The sequence below is a fragment of the Euleptes europaea genome, chromosome 11 (genome assembly GCF_029931775.1).
Source record: "Euleptes europaea isolate rEulEur1 chromosome 11, rEulEur1.hap1, whole genome shotgun sequence".
In the NCBI taxonomy this organism is placed as follows: Eukaryota; Metazoa; Chordata; class Lepidosauria; order Squamata; family Sphaerodactylidae; genus Euleptes; species Euleptes europaea.
In genome coordinates, this window is record NC_079322.1 from 31,504,629 (window position 1) to 31,524,156 (window position 19,528).

General features: G+C 44.6%; 1 non-coding gene across 1 annotated transcript; it reads left to right on the forward strand.

Moving 5' to 3' along the window:
• The first annotated feature begins 19,220 nt into the window (after positions 1 to 19,220).
• TRNAI-GAU (transfer RNA isoleucine (anticodon GAU)) lies at positions 19,221 to 19,292 on the forward strand. The gene has a single exon. It is a non-coding gene; the product is annotated as a tRNA-Ile (tRNA).
• The last annotated feature ends 236 nt before the right edge of the window (positions 19,293 to 19,528 follow it).

The following is a 19,528-nucleotide window of genomic DNA, read 5'->3' on the forward strand; positions in this document are numbered from 1 at the left end:
GAAATAGCTACCGCCAATATAGGGTTGCTTTATTTTTACATGCAGCATAGGAGCAATTTTAATAAAAGTTTATTGGTTATATTTGCAGATTTATTTGTATGAACAGCAAAAAAACTAACAATCACTACATCTGGATGACCTTTGTGTGTTGAAATCCCTTTACTTTAGTCCAGATTATGCTTGTTTTATTTCACTCTGTACTAGGTTTTACAGTTGGCCTATCTGGTATCAGCTGGGATTATCTCTCGCCCACGCAGAGTGAACTGATCGCTCTTTGGATCGGATCTCGTTTTGAACTGGCCTCTCTTATACCCCTACTACCACCACCCTTTCTCCTTGTGTATACAACTCAGCCTAATGGATTTACACTGCAATGCATCCCCTGATGTGAGATCTGGCTCAGTAATGCTTAAACTGGGATAAATTTTGTTAGTCTTTAAAGTGCCACTGGAAACCTCTTTTATTCTCCCTTCAATTTTGGACACTGGCAAAGGATGGGGGGAAGGGGGAAGAAAACATCTGTTTGTGAGTGTGCGAGGAGAATCAGAACACTGCAAGGATTCTGGGGGACTTGTTGTGTGCCCCTTTGTGTGCCAAGACACATGACACTCCAGTAGTGGGGTCCCTATTGGGAGAATCCAGGTCACATGGCCAGGTATGTGGTCAGGTTTAGGGGGTTACCGCACTTGTATTCCCAGCGATGTATTAAGAGTTTGAAAACGTTATAAAAAATACTGTTCGCACTTTGTTTGGCCCCTTTAGCTGTGAAGACGTCTTCCAACCATTTATAAGCCATGGAATCCAAAAACCCTTTTAAAGCGATGTTTTTTATAACATTTTCAAACTCTTAATACATCGCTGGAAATACAAAGTGTGGTAACTCCCTTAGTCTCACTATAACTTTGTCCCCATGTGCATTATTTTTTCCCATGGGAGCAAATAATAGCCATTGGGTTACATAGGAAAATGAAAAGGGGCGACCCAAATTTTGAGAAAAGGATCAAGATCCACCACCCCTTGCTAAATTCTGTCCCTGTTCAGGCAGCAATGAGGTTAGAGAAAGACAGTATGGTGTAGGGGATAGCATATAGGACTAGGACAGGGGTCCCCAACGTGGTACCCATGGCTTTGTTTTTAGAAAGTGGGTGGGGCCAGGTAGGGCTTTTGCCCAGCAAGACTTATGATTGACTGTTGGATATTTGATTGGTTGTGCAGATTTTTTAAAATGTTTTTTTTTTATTAAAATTTTTATTGGTTTTTATAATAGAAATTTTCCATAACAATCAAGAACATATAAACATTACGAAAAGAAAGAAAAAACAAGGGAAATTTCTTTGACTTTCCCATCACCTCTGTCCGCCTCTTAATAAAGTATTTTTATCCCAACGTGATATGTTCTGATCTTAATTGTTCTTAAACCCATTTAAAATTCATTTAACTTTCATATAACATACTCTATTGATATAAATGGTTATAACTCTTAATATTAAAAGTGTCATCTAGATCAGATTAAAAGATATTCTTCCATTTTTCCCAGTTTTAATTCATATTCACAATATTTCATCCAAGCCTCCCATTCCCCATAAATCGAACATTGTCTTTTTGATTTAAGGTTGCTGTAAGTTTTGCCATTTCCACCAGTAATTTTTTTTTTAAATGTTGTTTGGCAAGGATCTCTGCTGTGTTACTGAAGTTAAGGTGTGGCAATCATTTTGTGGCTGGCTCCGCCTCCTGTGGCAGCGAATTTGTGGCAGTCATTTTGTTGCTGCATCCACCATACTGTGTCAGAAATCCAAATGTGCCCACAGGCTAAAAAAGCTTGGGGACCCCGGATTAGGATCTGAGAGACCCAGGTTAGAATCTGCACTCTTCCACAGATACTCTCTGGGTAGGGTTGCCAACCTCCAGGTGGTGGCTGGAGATCTCCTGGGATTACAATTGATCTCCAGGAGACACAGATCAATTCCCCTGGAGAAAATGGGGGCTTTGAAGGTGGACTCTATGGCATTTTACCCCACTGAAGCCCCACCCCTCCCCAAACCCCACCCTCATCAGGCTTCACCCCTAAAATCTCCAGTTATTTCCCAACCTGATGCTGGCTAGCCTATCTCTGGGTAACCTTTGGCCTGTTACTCTGTCTCGACCTAACCTATGTTGTAAAAATGGAAGATGGGAGAACAACGTTGTAAGCTGTTCTGGGTCCCACACTGGGGAGAAAAGTAGGGTATAAATATTTAAATAAACAAACTTTATATTAGCCAGCCATCTCCCTGTCATGATTTTATGACAATCACAATGTTGAGAAGCCCTGCCTGCTGCTGAAATTGTGGCCCACTTTCAACACATCAATTGGTTTTCAGACTTGTGGCATTTCTTCTCCGCCTATAAATACGATGGCTCATTCGCTTTAATATGGTGGGATCAGAAGATTCCTCCCTTTTTTGGTTTCAAGCATCTCCCCAAGTGGTTGGCAACCCCTAGCACACGTGCCAAACACCGGGACTCCAAACCATGTTGCTTGGCCTGCAGGGTCAGTTTTCTGCTCGAAAGACCAAGGGGGGCTCCTGAGGCACCGGCTCTACTGCTGGGTCTCAACTTGGTCATCATGTGCCTGGCCAAGAGCGACTCGAGTCTCTCCTTCTGCCCTTTGTTTGCTGGCACTCTGATATTTTCACAGTCACTGCAGATGTTTTGATGCTCAGAGCAAAAAAAGGTAGCCTTTCCTTGATCGGGGCTATTAAGCTGTTTGCGTCCTTTAAAGAAACGTTGGCCTGAGAGACTCATTATTAATTTTAATGAGCTGGAGAACTTGTCCGTGTTGTTTCCTTTCCTCATATGATTCAAAATCAGCGCAAAGAAAATGTGTCACACTTGGTGTCGCAGACTTCTCCAAGCACATTACTACCTCCAGGGTTCGATGGATAGCATTAACAAGGGGTGGATCAGGGCCAATGGGAAGGACAAAATGGGAAGGGCTGGATCAGTGCTTCACCCATAATTTTGCAAGGGCAATAATGGCATCCAAATAGCCATAGGCCATTTATGCAGGGTCAATTTTGATGCTCGCTAAGAGCTGCTTTTTTAAATCCGCCCTTTAAAATGACTAGTCATAGGAAAAAAGTCAAACAAATTCCACACACACCCCTCGCCTGCTTCTCCGTTCCTTCATTTGCATAGCTAAGCCGTGGCTGTGATTTTTCATGGTTCCTTCAGTAAATGCTTCGATGCGGGGACGGGGCAAATACAAAAGGTCACGTTAAAGGGGCTCTTAAGAAATGCGAAGCAGTATGCGCTGGCTTTGCAGTGACGGCTGGAATGACGGTTCAGCATGAAGAAATAAAAAAATATGTGGGGCACTTCAGCCTGGAACGCGCTGCTAATTACCAAGCATAAATGGCCATTGAAACCCTCTCTCACCCTCTTGCGTGTATGTAAAGTGCCGCCAAGTTGCAGCCGACTTATGGCATCCCAGTAGGGTTTTCAAGGCAAGAGACTAAGAGAGGTGGTTTGCTATTGCCTTCCTCTGCATAGTGACCCTGGTATTCCTTTGTGGTCTCCCAACCAAGGACTATCCAGGGCCAACCCTGCTTAGCTTCTGAGATCTGACGAGATCAGGTTAGCCTGGGCCATCCAGGTCAGGGCCCCTCACCCTCTTACCACCTGGTAAACAGATCATTTCCCCCTCCTACCTGCAGCCAAAGGGCAGCAATTGCATGTTTTGGAAGACTGCAGGTGTTCCAGGCTATTGAAAGAGGCAGTGTGGCTAGAATGTTGGACTTTGACCAGGGAAACTCAGATTCAAATCTCCACTCAACCTCAAAGACTGCTGGTTGACCTTGTAGCATTCAGTTTGACCCATCTCACCTTGTGAGGATAAAAGGTGCCGGGAAGGCATAGATGTTGCCCTGAGCTCCTCAGAGAAAGGGCTGTGGGAGGTAAATTATAAGAAATAAAGAAACTGATTATTTCCTCTGGTTATTTCCTCTGTCCTCAGAGAATGTGAAAGGGAGACCCTCCCATAAAGCAGTGTCTTTGACCATGTAGTTCTTTGGTTCAGTCTTGCTCTCTGCCTTGCTTCCATGGTCACCGAAGAACCCAACAGCACAATGGTTTATATGACAATTCTGCCCAACCAGAACCCTATACCATCTTTTGGTATAAGCGCAAAAAATTCTGTTTCTTTCTTCAGTTGACTCCCTCAGTGGAACAATGGCAAAAATTCATCAAATGGAAGTATATATAAATCCTTCCTTGACAAACTGGATGTTATCATGTTTATTTTCAATGTAATTATTTGGGTATTTAATTATAGAACAGTTAATTACTTTACTTTAATTATATATCTCTTTTAATTAAATGGCAGCTTCCAAGCTTTGATAAGGTTGAGTCTGCTCTGCAGCATATTCATTTTTTAAATGTTATCATTGGAACATTTCATTCTTGGTTGCTGGTTTGGAAGCAGCCCCAACACTTGTGGACTTTTACATCTTCTCCATCCAGTTGCATTTTGCAGAGGGAGTAGAAATCCAGCATGGTCTTCTCTCAGTTGAACCATCTATAACATTCAGTGAGATGTGCTTCACGTTTTGCTTTTAAGACTGGGCACTAAAGTATTTGTTACAGTCAAGTAACATACCCTGGCCAGTCTAGAGGAAGCTCAGGGCAGCATACGTGATTCTCTTCCATCCGCCAATTTATCCTCAGAACAACCATGTGAGGTAGGCTAAGCTGAGAAAGAAGGACTAGCCCAAGGTCTCCCAGTGAGTTTCAGGGCAAACAGGGAACGGAACCAGAATATTCCAGGTCTTAGTCCAGTTCTGTAACCACTGTGCCACACAGGTAACCTGAGGTTTGACGCTAAAACCTGGACCATTGTAAGAGTCATTAGGGCTGTCGATTTGGTTCGGCCCGAACCGAAAAACAGCTGAATTTCCCCCGATTCGGCGGTTTTTAGTTCGGATGGAACCAAACTCAAAAAAGGCTGGAAACCGGGGAGCCGAATTCTGCGAGTTCGGGGTGTTCTGCAAATAAATTCAGCAAATTCAGGGTTCGGCACAGCAGCATAACCGTCAGTTAGTAAGCAGCATTCTCCTGCGGCCAATCGGTGGCCAAGCAGGGTCTTCTTCTGGCCAATCAGTCGCGATTGAGCACGTGAGCCCAGCTGCTGCATGGCCCGGGGAGAGAAAGAGAGAGTATCTGTTTGTGTGTGAGAGAAATCCCCGTGGGGGTGTGTGTGTGCACATCCGCTCCTTTCTGTGGCTGCAGGGGGCGCATTTTTGGGGGTGCAGCCCCCAAACTTTCAGCGTAGCTTCAGATGAGGCTTCTTGCAAGAACCCCCAAGTTTTGTAAAGATGGGATCAGGGGGTCCAGAGATATGGGTCCCCCCCCTTTCCCTATTGGGATGAATGGGATCAGCCGATCCTATGCATCTAGAGAGCGGCAAATCCAAGGCAAAACCTCCCGTGGTTAAATGGAATTGTTTTGGATTACCCAGTCCCTCCTGATGGAACAGAAGACATCCACAGTAAGACCCCTTTCTATAATTTTTTCCCGTGTGTATGTGGGGGGGGGAAAGCAGAGTCTGTGGGGGGGCAGTTTCTGTGGGGGGGGAAGCCAAAGGAGGCTTTCACCCATTCTGCCGAGGGGTGTGTGACCGCTCATCTCTGTGGGAGTGTGTGTACTGCTTTTAAAGTTAAGTTTAAAGTTGAGTCTGTGCGGCGGCTAGCAAGTCTCTCTCCGCTTGGCACCCTTGGTGTCGAGCCTCCTCCTTGGTGTTTTTCACTGTTTTTGCCTCTAGCCTGGGGTTGAGTGCAACGGGGCGGCTTGCGTGAGATCCCCTGTGTCTTGGATTTTCCCCCCGTTTGGGGGGTGCACCGCGGCGCCGTATTGGTTGGAGAGGTGGGGGTGGTGCTGGTGAGACTTGCTTGAGTTTGGTGGGGTCGTTTGCATAAGGGGGAGCGTCCCTCCACCATGAGAAGAAGGAGCAGGGCAGAAAATACAAACTCTGGGTTGTTGTTTTTTTGCACGGTCTGTTTTGCTGCTCACTCAAAAATGTTTCTGCAAAATCTGACTTTCACAATACATTTTCACAGTCCAAGTCACCTGCTCCTTTTTTCCTTTTTGCTATAGCTAGTCTAGTGCGCCTCTGTTCCTTTCCATGGTTGCATGCGTGTTGCTTAGCATTGCAATGGTTAGCACGGGAGGTTTTGCCTTGGATTTGCCGCTCTCTAGATGCATAGGATCGGCTGATCCCATTCATCCCAATAGGGAAAAGGGGGGGAACCCATATCTCTGAACTTGGGGGTTCTTGCAAGAAGCATCATTTGAAGCTACGCTGAAAGTTTGAGACCTCTACCCCCAAAAATGCCCCCCCCCCGGAGCCACAGAAAAGCGCCAATGTGCTTTAAGTGGCTTTATTCCTGTCACTGTGGGCGGTTTTTTTGGGGGGGCAACCTCTTCTGGGCCCCATATCTCGGGACCCCTGACCCAATATTTACAAAACATGGGGGTTCTTGCAAGAAGCGTCCCCTCAAGCTACCCTGAAAGTTTGAGACCTCTACCCCCAAAAATGCCCCCCCTGGAGCCAAAGAAAGGAGCGAGTGCATTTTTAATGACTTTATTCGGCCGAATTTCCCCCCGAACTCGAACAAGGCGCCGAATTCCACGGATCCAAATCGGGGGAGTTCGGACTTCAGCATATCCCGAGTCGAGATGGGCCAAATTCTGCCGAATCCGAACTATACTGAATTTTTTTTCAACAGCCCTAAGAGTCATACAGACAAGCCTATGGAGAGTTTTCGCTTCCATAAATACAGGTGTAGAAGGCTAGTAATCCCTGATCACTGCTTTTGTGTTTAATTTGGAAAAACATGGCCATTAACTGGACATACCCTGAGTGTGAGCTGTGGATCCCCTTTTACTACATTGTAGACCAAACTCCAAACTGAACGGAGCCAAGATGCGACCAAAGCCAGCATGGTGTAGTGGTTAAGAGTGGTGGTTTGGAGCGGTGGACTCAGATCTGGAGACCTGGGTTCCATTCCCCACTCCTCCACATGAACGGCGGACTCTAGTCTGGTGAACCACGTTGGTTTCCCCACTCCTGCACATGAAGCCAGCTGGGTGACCTTGTCTGTTGTGGGAGGGGAAGGGAAGGTGATTGTAAGCTGGTTTGATTCTGCCTTAAGTGGTAGAGAAAGTCGGCATATAAAAACCAACTCCTCCTCCTCCTCCTCCTCCCATGGCTCTCTACACCCTGCCTCTTCTTCTCATCAGCAGAGCACAGTTGAAAGCTTCCAGGTTTGGGAAGTCTTAGGTTGAATGCCAGTTTGCCGTGACACCCAAATGCAGGCGCCTGTGAAAATGTAGGTTTGTTTCCTCTCCCACCACTGGGATTCTAACAGTGCCACCTTAAACAGAGTTACACCTTGCTCTGAATCCATTGGGCTCAGAAGCATGTATAACTCTGCTTAGGATTGCACTGAAAACCACACGGTGCTGAGCGCATCACAGCCATGGATGTTTACTACTTACTCTGGGAAACGACTCTGTTGGTGTGGCCTCCAGCCGAACTTCTGAGCAATCAGGCAGCTGAAACGAGGGCACCGAGGCGCAGAGCGGCGTGTGGGTTCACATGTGGACGGCATTAATAACAGCCTGGCTGTCCTTGGCACTCTCCATCTGTCAGTGCCGCAAGGACAGGATACACATCGTTGGCATCTTCTCCTTTGACAGAGATTGCAATAATAAAGCCTGGATTCTCTTAGGGCACTCCCAGATGGCAGCTTCCTGTGCTCCTCATTTTGTAATGCAGCACAGTGTCCCCGGGAAAAGAAATCACTCCTTCCCCTCGGAAGCTGCCCCCACGCTCAGTGCAGGGAGCCAGCCATCCAGACAATGGGAGCCCACGATGGGCCAGTGATGGCACCTGTCAGCTCTATGCGCCAACTTGCCCAAGCGCACTTCGGAGGCTGGATGGGCTGAAATAGCTCAGTTTTAAGGAACTGGACACACTATCTGGGATACTTCCCTACCCACTTGTCACGGCGATGCATTCCATGCTGAAGCACACTGCAAAATGGTCTCGAATCAGCGGCAAAGCTGATCAGGCCACAGCTTCCTGAACTTCCTGATGCTGCAAACCTCGAGAAAGCTGAGGTCGTATACAGCACTACATATGAAGCAGAACACTTCCCCCAATATGTTGGCAGCATTTATCAAGCCAAGAGCAGAGCAATAGTTTAAGGAGATACATATGAACATCATCTCTCATATTACTTTAATGTACACATTAATCTCTCATATTACTTTAATGCACACCTTATACTGGGTCAGACCCTGGGTCTATCAACATTGTCTACTCAGACTGGCAGCAGCTCTCTGGAGTCTCAGGCAAAGGTCTTTCACATCACTTACCGCCAGATTCTTTAACTGGAGATGCCAGGGATTGACCCTGGGACCTTTTGCATGCCAAGCAGATGCGCTGCTACTGAACCATGGCCCTTCTCCAAGCACGCCTGTAACACCACTTTCTGATTGACACACATAGCAATGATTGACTATGAGAGCATTTTATTTCTTCGCAAATGTCCATGTATCAATAACCTTCTACATTATATCGAAAGGACCCTTAAACAATTTTAGCTGTTGATCTATACAGGAGTAGGGAACTGTTGTTAAAAATCTGATGCAGAACTATTCTGGCCTCTCACAGTGGGGATGCATAGAGGAAGTAGTTGTGAATTTCCTGCATTGTGCAGGGGGTTGGACTAGATGACCCTGGTGGTCCCTTCCAACTCTATGATTCTATGAACCTCCCCCCGCCCTGCATTGGTTATGCTTTGCCTACACAAGAGGGTTTAGGAGTCATTAGAGCTAACAGAGAAGGCGATTTTGCGATGGGCATAACTTTGTGCCATAACAACACAAAATCAAATGAGCACACCATGTCCTGGTTTCCATTCTCTTTCGTGAAGCACAGAGGATAGGCTATTGTCTACACAAATAGAAGAGCTGGTGCAAACTGCAAGAACTGCATTGTTCTTTTGTAATGTCTGATCTGCACTACAGTATAGACAGAGTGAGCCCCGCCTGTCCTTTTTAGAAATGCAGGATTTGATAGGAAAAGAATACGGAATTTTCAGTCCTTGGCTTTTGTGTATCTTAAAACAAAGTGTCCCAAGTTTTGTTTTGTAGTGGAACAAGAGCCACATTACCTATGTAACATAGCAGAGAAACTGGCAAGAGCCCTACATCATCTACTGTTAAAAAAAAAAAAAGCAGCTCTCTAGTCTTCATGGAGGAGTCACATCTTTTCCTCAGAGAGGCTCTGGAGCTGTTAGCATCTGCTTGGTATCAAGAATATAGCAGGTTTATCTTTTATCACGATGGAACCGCAGTGATAGGAAAAGATGCCTTTGTCACCATCATGTGGCTGCTGTACATTGCAACTTCTTTTCCTCATAGAATCATAGAATAGAATCATAGAGTTGGAAGGGACCACCAGGGTCATCTAGTCCAACCCCCTGCACAATGCAGGAAATTCACAACTACCTCCCCCACACACCCCCAGTGACCCCTACTCCATGCACAGAAGATGGCCAAGATGCCCTCCCTCTGATCTGCCTAAGGTCATAGAATCAGCATTGCTGACAGATGCCCATCTAGCCTCTTCTTATAAACCTCCAGGGAAGGAGAGCTTACCACCTCCTGAGGAAGCCTGTTCCACTGAGGAACCGCTCTAACTGTTAGAAAATTCTTCCTATGTCTAGACAGAAACTCTTTTGATTTAATTTCAACCCGTTGGTTCTGGTCCGACCTTCTGGGGCAACAGAAAACAACTCAGCATCATACTCTATATGACAGCCCTTCAAGTACTTGAAGATGGGTATCATATCCCCTCTCAGTCCTGATGTGGAAGGCATTTCCTTTGAGGATGATCCTCCCCTTTATATCAGAGTGAAAACAGTAACTCAAGGTGACCCCTATCTGTCATTATTTAAATGATCTTGGACATCTCTAATTCAATTAACAACCATTACAATGTCATTAAGCATGAAGTTTCAATGCCAGTGTATTGCTAAGTTGTACTCTCAAGGTCGTCAATAAAGGGTAATTGGTAATTTTTCCTTCTCCTAAATATGCCTTTAATTTCTCGATAAAATGGGCACCTTGTACGGAATGTGAACGCATGTGCACATTCAATGCACATGCTGAGTGGTATATATACAGTCTGTTGCTCCCTTAGATGCGGAGATCAAATGAACAATGGGAAGACAGATTTAGGGGTTATAGTGAATATCATACTGAATAGGAGTTTACAATGTAATTATGTAGCACAGTAGGCCAAATATCCTTTTAGGCCCCATTAGCAGACAAGGAAATAAAGTTATGTCTCCACACCAGCATTTCTCGTTACCTTTCATTCTCTTCTCCTTGACATCCCAGAATGACAACTCTTCTGTACCTGCACATTTCCTCCACAGGAGATTTAATGTGGTTTGTTGAATGAAAGTTTTCTTTGTTTCAATAACGGCAGCGGATACATATACTACCTGGTGTGTACTCTGGTCTGCAGCAAGTTCAGAGAAAAACAGGGTGAAAAGTAAATGTCATGCCTGGCCATCCTTGGAAAGTGTACTGGTCAAGGTGTTGACTAGGATTGTGGAGATGTGAGTTCAAATCCCTTCTCATTCATAAGGGGATCTTGGGCTGGTTGAACTCTTACAACCTCACCTACCTCACCAGGGTCATTATAAAGACAAAGTAAAAAAATGGGGGTAACCATTTCACTGTCCTGAACAATTTGGTGAAAGGGTGAGATAAATAAGTGCATGTGTGTGAGAGGTGAGACAAAATGGCAATACCTGAACCACGATCTCCTCCCTAAGGGTAGACCATGGTAGAGTGGTTAGAGCGTCAGCCAGGGATTTGGGAGCCTCCGGTTCAAATCCCAACTTTGTCAGGGAAGCTTGTTAGGTGATCTTGGGCCAGTCACAAACACTCAGCCTAACCTACCTCACAGGGTTGTTATTGTGAAGACAAAATGGAGGAGAGGAGGATGATATTATGAGCTGCTTTGGGTCCTCATTGGGGAGAAAGGTGATGTATAAACAAATCAGAGATAATAGTGGACCATGTCCACTACAGACAAAGGTGCCTCAATCATACCACCTTCAACTTCCTTAACAACTATAGTCTGTCTCCCTGATTAATCTAATCTGAAGGAGATTACAGAAAGAGAAGGCAGATCAGACATCATTTTTTAAATTCCTGAAAAGGGAGCTATGTATGAACAGAAGGAGGCCTCCTAGATAGCATCGGAACGAAGTACTGCCGGTTTCTAATGACATCTGGTGTAAGTCTATTTTGAGCTCATTCTGTGATAATGTTTCTCGGCTTTAGATGCTTTACCGTACTTAAACTTCTTGATCACTTCTTCATTAAGCGTGGTTTTCCAGCCGAGCTTGCTGAGATGCAGCGTCTCATTTACCTCTGAAGATAAGAACAGGCACTTTAGTGCTTGGAGTCAAAATGCTCGGAGTCTAGCAATAGAATAATAATGAGGGTGGAGTGTATTATCATCCTAATGACCAGAAACCAAGAGAATTGGCACACAAGACACGGCTTCTTCCTATTCCACTCTGCAGAGGGATCGGCAAAGTGAAATGAAATTGATGCAGGTAAGAAATTGTATTTCCCTTTGGCAATTTGACCATGTAATTTCACATTCAGAAAGTGATTTAACATTGTTTTTTGTGGGGGGCGGGAGGGGCGGCGGCGGGAGGATGGAATAGAAAGAACCAGACTCGTTTTTTACAATGATTCCCTGGGCAAATGATCTTTTTAAAAATATCGGATAGACCAAAGGGCAGAAGGATCCAGCTCCTTTATATGAAAGGCTTTCTGTTTACATGTTAACGAACTGTGGGATGTACTGCTTGCAGTTGTTTTCAGATCTAAATAGGATCCCTGAGGGCCTTGGAGTCATGCAAATAGAACTGAAGTGCAGCCACCTGCTTGCAAAACAGAAACGGGGATGAGATTTAGGAATGGCAACATGTAGGCGGTGAACCAGAACACCATCACAACTGACTTCAGCATAAAGGTATCTCTGCTCTCGGGGTTATCATCAGTCCTAAAATGTCATGGCTTCAGCCTACCATAGGCACCTCACAATCTTCACAATGGGATTGCAATGACAAGTAACGTTGCAGGCTGGACCTGTCTGTTTTTATAAACACCAGCTGCTGTCCCAGCTCTTGGAAGAAGCTTCTCTTTATGCCAGCACCATTGCAGCTGACATCTCTCAAGGTCAACATCTTAACTTTCGGTCATGCACAGATTATTTCTTGGGAGCGCTAAGTCCAACTTCTCCTGTTCTGCTACCACAGCACAAGCTCTGAAACAGTATTAATAACTTGCTAATGGTATAATTGCCCTGACCTGGATGGCCCAAGCTAGCCCAGTCTTGCCAGATCTCGGAAGCTAAGCAGGGTTGGCCCTGATTAGTATTTGGATGGGAGACCGGCAAGGAAGTCCAGGGTTGGCAGAGGCAGGCATTGACAAACCATCTCTGAACGTCTCGTGCTTTGAAAACCCCATGAGGGGTCGCTATAAGTTGGCTGTGACTTGACGGCACTTTCTACCACCACCAATGGTATAAACATAATAAAATGGGGAAGCCTCTTTAAAAGAGAGAGACTTTTGTTTCTTAATTTTAAATTTCAGCTGGTTTCCCTAGTTCCTAGCCCACAAGTCCCAGGTTGTATGGGCCAAGCTATGGACTGAGGATTTGATCCAGCAATTAGAACCAACAGCAGATAAGATCATGTTCCAGGACTCTCTTGAATTGAGTCATCCTGGGGCATACAGGCTCCTAATCATCAGAGAAGCCTTCCTGCTGGAGCATCTTGGGAAGGAGTCACAGAGGGATTCCATCTTACAGAGATATCAGAAGTGAGAGATAAGAAGGAGGAAGAGCCACAAGGGGTCAAGGCTTCCTTCGTTCCCTGCTCCCAATAAAGTATATTGCCATGCCAACAGCATCACTGATTACTCTTCCCCAGATAATCCTTCAAGGCTCCCACCTTTATCGATCCCAGAGGCGGCAGGAGACATATCAGCCTCACCAGAACACTTTCCCCTTAACCCAGAACTGATCTCCTCCAGAGAAACAGGACTTAGAATACACAGTTTGTGGCTGGCTTCAGCACAGTAGTGGAAAGAACATACCCCATCCCATTGCCTAGCTTCTTCCTCCTAACCTTGCTCTGCTCCTCAAGCATCCTGTTCTTCCGTGTGCTCCTTACTGTCAAGCTCAGCAACCCATTTAGGATCAGGACTGCAGGTCTCACAGCTTTACCCCCTTGCCCCAAAGCAGTGGGGCTCCTCTGTGAGCTTTAGCCACAGAGAAGTCTCCCATTTGGGAGAAGGCATGTCCCACCCTTAGCCTGATGAGGTGCTTTAATTTTGTGTATTATTGTCATTTTTAAGAAAGATGGTGATGTGGTTAAAAAAAAGAGCTTATGTATAACACACATGACCTGTGTGCCTTTCATGTTTGTCTCTGGTCAAAAATGTTCTTGAAGCACTAGAAGGAATTGTGAAATTGACTAAAGCAATTGTGAGCCAGTCAATTTCACACCTAAAGGAATGAATCCAATAAGGTACTCCAGAGCTTTCTCGAAAGCAAACAAGGTGGCATTAGCTGAACTGCCACGTATTCCAAATGCATGACCCCGTTTGACAATCACAGCAGCGCGATCTCAATGCATGCATGAGATGGGAAGAGAGGTTTCGATTTGTTAGACGTGGAGGAACTTTGGTGGTGGGGGGGAATCAAGCCTATGAAAAATAGACAGGCTTCTCATGAACCAAAATAGAGCCAGATTACCAGTGCACAAAATACAGGCTGCAAAACTGCTGTTAAACAACAAGAAGGACTGCCAACAAGAGTTGACTAGCGGCTGATCCAGGACACCTCACAGGACGATGATCTGAATGATCTCAAACTGAGGGCAGACTGGAAGTCAATGGCAATACATGCAGAGAAAACAGTCATTAAACCACATGCAGAAAATGGACATGTATGTAGCTTAATGCTGCTCATTTCTAAGCCAAGATGGGTGGAATCAGAGTGCTTAGTATCAGGAGAAAACACAGATATTGTGGGAATATTGGAAACCTGTGGGAATAGTATTAAATTAATGGGGATAACGGAATATACAGTACATAGCGAGAACAGGCAACCTTTTTGGCCCAAGTGACACAAACAAAAAGAGAGAAGGAGAGAGAGATACAGAGAAGGAGAGAGAGATACTCCCCGCCGCCGGCTTTGAAGGGCTCTGCGCTGCCTGCCGCCCCCCCTTCCCTGGACTCCCCGCCATCCAGCTGGGCGGCGGGGGCTTTGAAGGGCTCCGCGCTCCTTCAAAGCCGCCCCCCTTCCCTGGACTCCCCGCGGGGGCCCCCTTGCCGAGCTGGGAGGAAACCTCAGTATTCAGGTTAAATTGATGTGTTGGCACTTTGCGATAAATAAGTGGGTTTTGGGTTGCAGTTTGGGCACTCGGTCTCTAAAAGGTTCGCCATCACTGGTCTAGGAGAATGCCTGCACAATTACACAGCAGCATCAAAAAACCCGAAAAAGGCAAGAAAGCTTAATTTAAAAATTAGAAATCGACACACGTGGGGAAAACCAGGGTCAAGAGAAATAAAGAAGGAATGATAGGAACAAATAAAACAATCCACACACATTTCTATAAATGCATTGGCAACAGAACGCCAGTCAGGGAGCCAATCACTCCTCAAGACAACAAAGTTTTGAGAGGCGGACTGATGAAGAGTGCCAAAAGGTACAATATATTCTTGACATCGGTCTTCACTCTGGAAGATGTTGGGACAGAAACCCAGACCAGAACCGTTGTTTACAGAAGGGGCATCAAAAAGGGGCGATCAAAAATGAAGCTGTAGAGATGACAAAAGTAACAAGTTACCAGGCCCAGATGGCTGTCTTCTGAGGGCTCTTTAAAATGCAAATATGAAAAAATTTCTGATCGTTCAACAAAATCATGCCACTTATCCAGAAGGCGGAAAGCTACCCAATGAACACTAGTTTTTAACAAGAGATTGAAGAGGCAGGCTAACTTCTGTCCCAGGTAAAATGCTAGGAAATATTCTTAAAATGATAATGGAAACACAAAAGGAGATGTGTCAATAAGGAGAAATCAGCATGACTTCCCCAACATAAAGTGCTGCCTCCCCAACCCTTTAAAATGCTTTGAAGTAGTGTCAACAAGCATTTAGAAAGATATTGGTGACCCAGTAGATACTATTATAACTGGATGTCTAAAGTCCCTGACAAAAGGCTAAGGACCCACAGAAGCCTCAGGACAACAAGAGGGAAGGTCCCTTTACGGATGAGTAACCATTGAAGATTAAGAAGCAAAGGGACAGTTTTCACAATGGAAGGAAATAAGCAGTGGGGTCTATACTGGTACCAGCCCCAATTTAGGAATCAATTATCTGGGGTAAGCAGTGAAGGAGCCAGGACAGCATATGACACCAAACAATTTCGGGAGATGAATTCCAAATCTTACTGCGAAGAACTTGAGAGAGCCCTCTGAAAATGCGGAAAAAGAAGAAGAGTTGGTTTTTATATGCTGATTTCCTCTACCTTTTAAGGACAATCAAACCAGCTTACAACCTCCTTCCCTTCCTCTCCCCACAACAGACACCTTGCGAGGTAGGTGAGGCTGAGAGAGCTCTGAGGTCACCCAGCAAGCTTCATGTGTAGGAGTGGGGAAATCAACCCGGTTCACCAGATTAGAGTCCGCTGCTCATGCGGAGGAGTGGGGAATCAAGTCCGCCGTTCTTAACTACTACTGGCTCTCCAAATGGGGTTGAATTAGCTGAGACTACTTAGGAAAGAGAAGACTGAAAAGTCATGTTAGGAACCAGATGAGACATAGAATGATAGGAGACCAATGAAGTTTATTTTTAAAAAAATAGTAAACACAACCACTGCATATGTGCAGGAGGGCTTGATTAAAACCAATGCTGCGGCTCCGAAGGCCACATCAGGTTTTTGATGCAACTGCCTTTGAATATTGCATGTGCAGTTCTGGTTTCCTCATCTCAAAAAGGGTATAATAGACAGTGGGAATCATGGACATTGAGTAATAGGAAAGGCAGGGCTGCAAATATTTTAATAAAATGACCGCATTGGAAAAGGTACCCCAAAAAGCAGCTAAACCTATCAGCTCTGATTGGAGGATCTTGTTTATGAGGAAAGAGGGTTTTTTTAAAGGAAAAATGATGGGGGGACATGACAGGTCTGTAAAATAATGAATAGCTAGGAATATGATCACGCCTTCAGATTGTCTGCGCACATATGGTGCAGCTCCCTCCCCCAGAAAAACTCCCTTCCCCAGGATTTTCTAAGCTGCTAGGATATTTTCTTTTTTTATGTATTTACAATATTCATATACTTCTCTTTCATATGACTGTTCTTTAAAGCGCTTTACATTAAAAGTTAAAACACGTATTCTTTTTTTTAAAAACGATGGTAGATGTTTAGATGTCTGTGAAGTGAGGGGCATGGGGGGGCTCGTTGAGCACTTTAAAGATATGACGGATGCGATGCGTGACGCTAAATCACACAGAAAGGGATTTGATAGACTCTGCTGAGTTGCACGGAGTTATTTCACACAGTTCACTTCCACTGAGTTAGGACAACATTTGCTGTATCATCAGATCACAGAGGAGGCACACACCCACACTGCACCAGTCCGACTGCCAGGAGTCTCATGGGTCACACTTGTGATTAAAGTGCTCAGGAGATACGTTCTTCTATCCAGACCACGTGCCCTGCTTTTCTTTGCTGCTGCTGCTGCTTCCGCCACCCACAACTATTGGCAAGCAATAGTTAAAAGCCCTTTGCAGCTTTGCACCAGCAAGGCTGTGGCTCTTATTGGAATGGACATTGATCTCCTGCGCACACGCGCACACACCCCTCGCAACCATCTCTGGCACATCAAGGCTCTTCTAATTCTGGTATCCGAGATCGTCATGACAAAGCTGCCAAGCTGTAAGAAATGAGATTTGATTTCTCCCTCTTTCCTCCCCCCTCCCCCTTCTGCTCGCTGTAATCGTTTCATTTGGGGGCAGAGAGGAAGGAGACACACTTGTCATGACAAAGTCATGAATATTGCATTGACTGGGAAATGATACCGTGTTTTACAAGCCGCTATACACAAAACCTATCTACCGGCTTCCACTGTGATGACCAATGAAGCATTATGTGATTCTTTTAAAGGCTTCCTTCCCAGAAATAATGAATTGCTCCTACCCTGGAGCAGACAGAAGGTATTCTGTACTGTCATGTCAAGACCTAAGCAAACTATGTGAAACTCAGCCCCAGATAACATACACTCCAGCGCCAGAATTAGGGGCTCAAAGGCACAACATGCACAAAGCACCACAGATGGTAAGGAAATAGCAACAGTCGTATATTTTTCATGTGTATGCTTCTAGAGTGGAAATTACAGTTTTACCTGACATAGATCAGCACTATTAGTACATACTACTAGCAATAATCAGATCCAGTCAGCTCTGTCACTCAGTCTCTCCCCAAAACCCCATCCCACATGGCTTTTTTGTACAGGCAGGTCCCATGATTCTCAGCACAGCAGAAAATCTGATTGGCTCCAACCCTATGTTTGCAGGGAGGAATAACATTTTGGTCATTACCTGTACATATTAGGTAGGATCCTATGAATTCCTTTCTCTACCAGTGGAACCTTCCTCGGGCCCAATGAGACTTCATCCAGAAGAAAAGGTGTATTCTACTACAGCTAGGATCCACCATTAGAGAAACAGGATCCAATCCACCACTCTAATGTCGGTTTCTCATTTAGAATAATCAAAATGAAGCTGTTGCAGGATCTGTATATTTCTGTACATTGTTGCATGATTACCTCTTTGCAAGCATTTATTTATTTACAATATTCATGCTTTTATTTTACTTAAACTTCATATTATGTACATTACTGTAAGCCTACATCTTATGTAACTAACCCCTTGAGTGGCTCAGAGGGTAACCCCCTCTAATCCTTAAGTGAAGAATTAAACGACATCCTTTTCATTAAATGTAGCTACTTTTAAAGTTTTCATTTTCTGTGCATCTCTGCGATTACATGAGCAAGGAATGTGAAATAAATGAAATGAAATTAGGAATTTAGTAAAAGACGTAATTTTACTCAACAAAGGAATGCTCTCTGTCGAAGAATTCTTAACAAAGAAAAACAAATAATGCATAGGAAGTAGGAGAGATCCGTAAAATATGATATTCTGATTACCTGTTCAACATTTCATTATCTGGACATAGAGAAACAGGGTCTACTCTGCATTAATGATATGTGTTGTAAAAGTATAACACTCAGTTGATTGCTTTTCTTTCTTCCATGACTCCTTACTGACAGGAAAAACTCAGATTATGCTTCAGGGAATAATCATTTCTTTCTTGAACTACTGTCCTATTGAAGTAAGTGGATTTAAATTAAAGTAAGTAGAGACTGTATTGTTTTCTCAGACTGAATTTTCAAGATCACTTACAGAGTAATCCTAAAAACACTTTCTTAGGATTGAGCACCATTAAATAGACTGGAGTAGAATTCTGAGTAGACCTGCTTAGGATTGCTCTCTTAATGTGGACTAACCTCTTTGTCATACTTAACCCTCTAGTTTTTTTAGCACATTCTTAGTCCATGGGAAAAGTGGGGCTTTGAATCTGCCTGATTATGAATATGTAAATCAAGAAGTGGTACAAGAGTCATCTTGTGTATTTGGTATAAGCACAAGATTCTAAAAATTTTTTTAATGTGAAAACAAATGTCACTGAAGCCAGCCTTCATGTTAAAGGACAGGAGTTGAGATATAAGGTTTTGTTAGTCAGTTAATGTGTAAAGCATCAGGGATTTGAGTACTCTTGTACAAGGGACTAGGAACTCTACTTCCTGCAGGGGAGGGGCTGTGGCTCAGTGGTAGAGCATCTGCTTGGCATGCAGAAGATCCCAGGTTCAATCTCCAACCATCTCTAATTAAAGGGACTAGGCAAGTCGGTGATGTGAAAGACCCCTGTTGGTCTGAGTAGACAATACTGACTTTGATGGACCAAGGGTCTGATTCAGTATAAGGCAGCTTCATGTGTTCATATGTTTTGGGAAGGGGCTGTGGCTCAGTGGTAGAGTATCTGCTTGATATGCAGAAGGTCCCAGGTTCAATCCCCGGCATCTCCGCTTAAAGGAACCAGGCAAGTAGGTGATTTGAAAGACCTCAGCCTGAGACCCTGGACAGCCGCTGCCGGTCTGAGTAGACAATACTGACTTTGATGGACCAAGGATCTGATTCAGTATAAGGCAGCTTCATGTATGTGTTCATGCATGACCACGACAGTTTGAAGTTCGAAGGAATTGCTGATTTCTCTGCTTTGCAACACAACCCCACTGGCTGGACAGCATACAGTTCTTCTTTT